Here is an 8,822-nt window from a genome sequence, read left to right as displayed (position 1 = left end):
GAGAGAGCTCTACAATGCAAAGACACCTGCACTCTCACATCAAGCAGATACATGTAAGTGCAGGATAATCAAGAAAGTCTTTTCCTTCATGTCTCTCCCCTTTCTGTCTGCCTCCTTTGCACTCAGCTCTGCTGAACAAATGTAATCAGCAGGGTGGTCTGGGTGGGATGTCAGTCACAAAGAGCAATGGCTCATTGAAGATTCTACAGGCGAGATGAACTGAGTCCCTGCAAGAAAAACGACTGAAGGACACAAGGTGTACTCTCCCCACATCATCATGCACTCTCTGTCTTCCTCCCTCCCTCTGTCTGCTTTTTCTAATATTGTAGGACTGCAGACATCAAATTTCCCTGACTTTTCTATTTTCAAAGAGTGTCCACTTAAACTGATGATGATGCAGTGGAGGGCACAAAACCCAATGGTCAAGCTTTGGTTTTAACTACATCAGAACTTTCAGGGCTGTAGGGAGCCAGTAGTGAGGGGTGGAGAGAAAGAGAGAAATACAGAAGGTACAAGGTTCATCAAAACATGACACCACACAATGCAGTACAGAATTCAGGGACAGCATGAAGCTATTTTGTGACATCTCAAATCCTCTTTCCTCCTTTGTTCTCTGTTCTCTCCTTCTCTCATCTTTATGTCTGTTACTCCCCTGCTGTCTTGTCTCCCTGCACATTTCCTCAGTGTCTTCACTTTGAAACGCAACAGCATTAACCTGTCAGGAAAGTTACAAATGTTCAGACTGAATTATGTAAACTATGGAGATATAAAACTGCAAAAAGCATGGAGTTCTCACTTTATTCCATAATTCATCATGCTCCCACATCGAGCCAAATAAAACCTGACTTATTAAGTAGTCCAGCACATTCTGGCTCAAAAATGTCTGAAATATGCCTGAGAATATTAATCACATGGTGTCTACCTCACAAATACAGATCTAACACACAAACACATGCATACATTTTTTTTTGTATGTGATTTTGTCACTCATCAAATGAGAGCACTGTCTCCCATTTCACCAGATTTGATTGCAAGAGACAACCCAATAGATGTAACACTAGCACCACCAAAAGGTAAATCAGAAAACAACAGTTTTTTTCTCTTCTTTCTCCTTGCACTTGCTCTCTTTTCCTTCCCCTCCAAAATACAAACATACAGCTCTGGAAATCAGATTAAGGATGCTTCGCATTGTCAGCCGGCAAGTTTATTTATTTATCTCAATGAACACAACGGACCGCAGACGCGCAGGAGCACAGAAAAACATACTCCCACTCAGACGTTATACTCGGGGATGGCAGTGCAGCATTAGTAGGACATGGCTGTATAATTGGTCTCTAATTGATATGAAGAGCAGTGGCTTAGCCAAGGTTGTGTTCTACACATGCTGCTGGCTGCGGGCAGGAAGTGCCGGCGGCCTCCACAATCTTGGTGCCATCTTCTGATTGATGTCTCTGTAGCAAATGCCCTTCAACAATCAGCATCCACAATCTCTCTGTGTCTATCAGGCCACCTGTCTATCTTTATGTAAGATCTTCTACCATTCATCTGTCATTTTCTCCCTTTGTGCCTAAACATCTCACTATCTTTTCCTCTCTATCTCCGCAGTGGTTTGACCTGTCTCTGATTGAAGGCATTCTCAACCTTTGGTGTGTTTCTGTCAGGAAGGTGAAAGAGCAGCTTGTGAGGGTTTGTTTATGAGACACTTGCAGCCATAAAAGATCTTGTGGGTTCACACAACACCTACCAGGGGAATTAAAAGCATCTTTAGATGACAAGAAATCATTATAAAAGTACCTTCATATACAAGGGAAAGTGGGTTACCTGCTCTTTCAATTTAGTAAATAGGGTTTGAAGAGCTCTCTTTTAGAAATGAGAAGTGAGCAGCCCAGAGCTCAAATAACACTAACTGCTGAGAGGCGCAGCTGAACACAAGAGGTCAACAAACAATGAATTGAATGGATTTGAGGTTTAGGAGGGGAAGCACTTCAGAACAATTCTGTCCATGGATTGCGTGCTGATGCAAGACGACCTTCAAGGACATTCCCCTCATTTACACAGCAATTAAGCACTACCCTGTTGGTAAATTGAAAAAGAGACAAAAATCCTCTGTGGATTTAATAACAAACTCATTACCAGGGCCCAACAGGGCGGAACTGCCTTTTAATTAGAGCAACACCTGATTAACGCCCAATTAACAGAGCCGGAGCCACTTAATTCTCCCCCACTTTGGAAGGTTGAGAGCATAAACATAAGCGGTCCAGTATCAGGGTGCTTCCTCTCCTCATGGGAATGTGTGTGAGAAAAGTAAATAACTTTTGAGGCAGTCTGTTGTCTGGTGGTTCTAAATGTTCTGCAGAGCTGTGAAGTATGTGCTGGAAATGCATGTTTTTCAAAAATGAGAGAGATGTAGGACCTGCTGGGAAAAACTTTCAGTACACGTTCAACTCCTGGTGGGCTGGTGTAGGACAACTGTCCAGGCAGTGAACCACACTCTGAAAAGTGTATTTGAGTAGTAGTTGAAGTAACGTCATGTTTTAAATGAATCTCATTCAGCTTTCTGCATTAGTGAAGGCAGTCTACTTTTGTAGATTGTATCAACTTAAAATTACAAGTAAAGGCACATCAGGTTAGGTTTCTTGTGCATCTGCTTACGTTAGCAAGTTTTAAATTAGCTTAACATTTTCGGTGCATTTTGCTGCTTTTGTGTTAAATGTGTTATAGCTTTATGTTTAAACCTCTGGTGTGTAACGGTAGTTACATTAATAGGTCAGTGATACTTTAGCTGGTTAGTAGCTATTAAAATTGCTATAGTGCTTTGCTGCTATACTAATTAAAAATGTTAATCGTGACATTGGCTCATGAACTAGCTTAATAACTTTAGACTTTAAATGAAATCCAGTCGGTAACTGCAGAGTAATTTTCAGGTGGGATTCTCATGGTTGAATACCTAACTGAAAGTTGTGTGTTTATACTGGGTAAGGCTTACATTAGCTAGTTACCAAGCCTGTCACAGGGTGTAACAGTTCTGTTCATGTTAACGTTACATTGGTGTGTGTGCATATGTACTTTGGGGGTTGCTTCACACATTTGTGGGCACTCACGGTCACAACTTTTGGACTACAACCTGAATACTGTGGCTACAGTGATGTGGTAGGTGTAATTTTTGTCATGACTGTGGTGCTTTCAGAATGCGCCAATAATTAATTAATAACCCACGTCAGTTCAAACTGCCTTTAATTCAGACAAATCTATTTTAAAAAGGCCATCAAGACCCTGAAATGGGAACTGACCTGCAAACTGAGCCTCCAACAGAGCACATGTAAAACAAGACTTTGATCATTCTTTTCAGTAGAATGGTCTTTGCTTATTTCCTCATGCCCCTCAACCTTTGCAGTTTTTGTTACATCCTTCCTATACTTCAAGGATATGTTGAAATGTTTCCAGATGTACATTGAAAGCACTTTTGACTATAATTGTTTTTCCTGTTCATATAGACCACAAACAGATCACCCTCTAAATTCATTTCGATGTAAACGATAGGGGGAAAACCCCACATTCCTTCGTCTGTGCAGAAATTAATTCCAGAGTTCACCCAATCAGATCAGATCAAATCAGAGTCATCCATGCCAAATGGGGAGCAACACACCAGAAGACTGCTGACATCATGGACACTTTGTACCAGTTATATCTCTATCATCAAAAGAGGCCATGAGTTTTCTTGATAGCTAAACGAGGTGCCAATTTTTGGACGGATGGACAGACCAAAACAGAGCATGTCTTTCATATGTATAGCATGTTTTCAGCCACTGTCTGATTTTACTGATGTCTGATTTTAAATAAAGCAAATGTCAGAGTTTATCTGTAAGAGTAAGGACAACTGTCTTCAGAGATTTGGAAAAATAAAATGAATCAGGATTATGTTTTTCTAGACAGAGGACATTCATCTTCAGAGAGAGTGTGTCCTGAAAGCTCTCATCATCTTTGTGGGAGAAAATGCAGATGAACTGATCAAGGTATATCTTGTAAGTTCCATCAGTAATATGCATGTGAGCACCTCTTGTCATAGGGAGATACATAATAAATCTCCTAGACTTGTAGTAATGCTGTAAAAGTGAGATTTTCTCAACTGTAACAACAAACACCTGAAGCACAGTTGGATTGACATGTATTTTTTCCACAAAGAAACCATCTTGGACAAAATGCAGTGCCTTAGCAACAATACACTACATATTGGATGCTTTCTGGTAAAGAATAATAATTTGTAGTATAATTAGTAGTTGAGTTTAAAAGAATAGTTTGACATTTTGGGAAACTTTCACTTTCTTGCTTAGAGTTATGTTGATACCATGCTCTCAGCAGCCCAGACACTGCCAGTGCCAGTGACATTTTTGTCCCATACGTAGTGCATAGTTGCTGCATAACAGCACAAAGCAATGCCCGTGATGTTTTGTCTTTGTGTCATGTGTCCTTCTGTAGGACTCTAATGCAGATTGCTCTAATGCTCAGAGGAAACTGGTAGAGCTCACCATGGCAGTGTTTGTCATTCAGAGGGAGGGAGAAGCACTGCAGGAGCCACCTGAAGACATTGGCATTTTCATTGAAGGTGTTCAGGTGTTGCATGAACTGACCTCAGTCGCCTCAGCTTGTGCCCTGCTTCTAGGTTTGATATATGTACTCAACATAGCTTACCTCTTAGTTTCGCTTTTGAAGTGCTCCATCATGCAGCTTGAGCAGCACAAGATGTCCTCCAGAGTCCAAAATCTATATGGCAGACTTTAGAGCTCGTAGTAAGGACACATGACGATGTATTGCTCTTCTGGGCCAAAAACATGACCTTGTGCCATGTTTTGGAAGCACAAAGGTGTTTATGGAGCATGTAAAAACTGAGCTTCTTTTGAATGGTGGGCCTTTGTATGCTCCAAGAGACATAATATATAAATATATAACATATATATAAATACGACAAATAGTGTTACACTTATTATGCAAGTGGTTATGGTAGGAACCAGTTGTTGTTGTTTTTGTAAATATGCTTCCTTGTGTTTGTGGGGAAAGGTTTCATCTAAGTTTTCACGTTTCTAAAAATACACCTGCGTGGGACAGTCCCTGTAGAGTCCCTGTAGAGTCCCTGTAGAGTCCCTGTGTACGTGGTAAGAGCGCATTTAAAAAAAACTCACTAGGATGTTAATATGTTGGATGTAAGATGTTGCTCTTTTGCCTTTCAGACAGACACATTATCAAGGGGGGACTTTTATTTTTCCACAGAAGGTTGCTTCAGACTGGATCACACATAAAGTCTAGACAGCTGACATGCCACAGCCACACTAAGGTTTGTGGAAACTTACATTCAATACAATATGATAACCATCACCAATTTTTGAAAAGCAAAAAGGGGGTGTGATCATAGACATTTGTGACACATACATACATTACTCATCACCAGCATATACACAAAAGCTCCAATAACCTTTAACAGAGTAACACTGACTGACTAATATTGACGTGTATTTGCATTTCACATGATTTATGATGTCAATTTACAGTATTTTGTATATTAGAGCCATTTAAGCTTATCTTCCCGCACATTTTGAAATAAAATATTCACCAATAAGAATTTTTTACTTGAGAATTACTCTTTATAATCTCACTTGGCATATTTTAACATTCATAAAGTACATTGCAGCACCTACTGAAAAATTCAGCTACAGTATAGGTATGAGTTTGCACATGTTTTTGTTAGTGCCATTCAACTGGAGGCCCTCCACACCTGGATGTGTTCCTGGCCCAGAAACAAACCTGGACTTGCAAACACAACTTGCTGCATTTCATATCTTAACAAATACAACAATACCAACATATAAGTTACAGTTGTTGCCCAGTTTCCCAGCCTGTGTTCTTGGTCCTTAGTGTTTTTTTAAAATTGTATGTTATTTTCAATCCACACTGAAAACAAACAGGAGAATGAGCACCCTTCAGTCTCACAGATGTTCAGGATTCAGATAACCTTAATTCCTCCAGGCAAAAACTTAACTCCAAACAAAGTTAATCAATATTCAGTCTGGTTGCATTGATCTAGTAAGCAGCGAGGAATTGCTGGTTTCTTGTTGAGTTTGTTAATGTGTAACTTACACATCCACGTTCATTTTCTCTGTCATGTCCTTGATTCTGCACTCCATTCAAGGTGCTGACATATACCTCTTTGGAGTTTTGCTGCTTATGCTGTAACCAGGATGATAACTGTCACTGAAGGAGCGGTTAGCAAACTTAAGTTGCGAGTCAATCCGCCACTCCTCCACAGCCTTCTCTAAGTCTGGTAAGATGTCTGGCACGATAAATTGTTCTGCTACAAAGACTATCATCTCCACAACCAATAGTAACACCCAGCCTAAAGCCCCCAGACAATATGAGGAGCCAAGGCTGGAGAAGTCCTGCTTGATTTCTTCTTGATGCTGATAGGTGAAAAGAGACCAGCTGAGGAGGAAGAAAAAACCTGTAAGAACAAGAGAAAGAACGAGTCAAATCAAGTGCTATTGCCAGGAAAAGAAAAAAGTCATAAAGGTCAATTGTTAAATGCCTGGAGCTTTAGAAAATAGTTTGCATGATAATGAAGGGTAATTCCGAGGAAACTAAAAGGACTCTTTAAAACCTGCTGCCCTGCAGGGTATGTAAATGAGTAGTACATAAAAGAATTTCTGTAGGTGCAGATTTGACATGAACTACATCAACCAAAAGGCTATTTGGAGGTTAATAGGAAATCAGGCTTCTTTTTTTTTTACTACCTTGCTTAATATGTATCTATTATTTTAAAAGCTCACAAAACAACAGTTTAATTATTAATTAAGTGGAATGCAAAAAAAAGATTTCACATATTAGTACATAGGAGTACAGGGCTTTTACCTGTAGAGGCCATGGTAAGGAGCAGCAAGGTGGTGGGGTAAAGTGCCTGTCCTGCCATGAGAAGAGAGCGGGTGTTGGAGTAGGAGCGCACAGTGTCAGATGTCCAGCAGAGGGCAAACACCAGAGACAGAGCACCAGTGCTCACAGCCATCAAAAAGGACAGAACCCCAAATACTCTCTCTGCTTCCATGGCTAGATGACAAAGATACATATATACAGACATAAATGAGATTTTCTTCAAACTGCCATTGTAAAAGTTTGTTTTGCTTATTGTTACGTTTGAGCTTACACAATGATGCATGTCGCTCGTCTTAAATCTCAGTATAAAATATAAGTTAAGAGGTTAGACATTTTTTTGTTAGCTTGTGTCTAGTGATTGAACTTTTAAAATGAAAAATATTTGATTTTGTTTATTCATGGAGTAGAATGTGTAGATATATTTTTCATTTATATTATTTAAATTTGAGATAATGTTATTTTAAACTTGTTTGGTGTTGAAATATATATCAAATATTATGACAAGCAAAATATTTTCAGATGTCTTGGAACTCTTCAAGTAACTATTTGAAGAAGTCAGCATGATGAAGTGAAACATATTTAAGGAATAACACACATGGACTGTCACGGAAAGCCCAGTAACATTAGTCTGACTACAACTGAAACCAGAGAAGCAAAATCAAGAGTTCATGTTCTTTTTCAGTAGTTCCCACACACTGTACCTAATCCCACACTACGTTCAATTCATTTTGAAACAAAGACTAGAAAAATGATGTCAGAGTACAACACACAGTAACAATATACATTAATGGCTCTTATTAGTGACAAGAAACAAGATTTTAGTGACTCAAAACAAATAGGTTCATCAGGTTCAGCTGAACAAGAATCCAGCACATCTGCCTTCATCCACGTGTGAGAGCCTCAGCAGGTACAAAGAATGCACCCCAAGGGTAAAAAGGCAAGCTCGTACTTGTTTTATACTTTTGAAAGACTCTTCCGCAACCCTATGTTTTTACAGTTTCCTCCTAACGCTGATTCACTTTAGAGATTCAAACATGTTCAAAAAAACCTCCCTATCACAGAATCAGTGTCTTATCCACACAACACAACAAACACGTCTTCCCTTCCTATTCATTCAATATCTCAGTGACACCGTTTGATGTAAACCAAAGAGATCGCTTCAGATAGATGTTGAACTTGACATGCTGATTGCAGAAAGAAGTGTGAAAAAGGTGAATGTAGATTGTTGCTCACCACTGAAGACTTTGCCATCCTTATGATTTGTCTGGTCACTTTGAGTGTTATTCCACTCTGACCAGAGTCCCTTGTCCTTCAGCCAGAATGGTGTCCAGACTGCATAGCACACACAGAGGCAACCAGCCAGCCCCACACAGGACTGAGCAAATCTAAAGCGACTGATGGAGTCCCCTAACTCCAGCAACTTCATGTTTGTACAGCACTGAGAGGAATACAGAAAAAACAGAGGAGTCAAAAGGTGTGTGCTTAGAGCGCAGTGAATTTGGGTAAGAGCAGGTAAATGTGACTTAAAACTAACCTTGTTGTTTGTTTTATATGAATCAGATATAATACAGTAAAATCAAAATGAAAGTCATGTCTTACCTTTATTGTTGATTAAATAAAAAAGCTGCCAGGAACAAAGCTGTTAAGATACACAGTGATTAAAAACTGTGTAAAGCTAAAGCAGTTTAGGTTCCAGGAGTGTTTACTGCTGTACAATTACTACTGTACTTCTACTGTCAACACACTGACACAATATGACTACCCATGGCTCATTCATAGTTGAACCCTGTCAGAGTTACTCCACCTCCGCTGCGGTGGAAACTCCCCCAACAAGCTGTTAAGAGTTCCCCGTGAATTCTCCACTGTGGACCCCCAACACACACTGGAGGGAAAGTGAAAGTTCCACC

The sequence above is a fragment of the Scomber japonicus genome, chromosome 5, assembly GCF_027409825.1.
Source record: "Scomber japonicus isolate fScoJap1 chromosome 5, fScoJap1.pri, whole genome shotgun sequence".
NCBI classification, from domain to species: Eukaryota; Metazoa; Chordata; class Actinopteri; order Scombriformes; family Scombridae; genus Scomber; species Scomber japonicus.
This window is presented reverse-complemented; position numbering follows the sequence as displayed.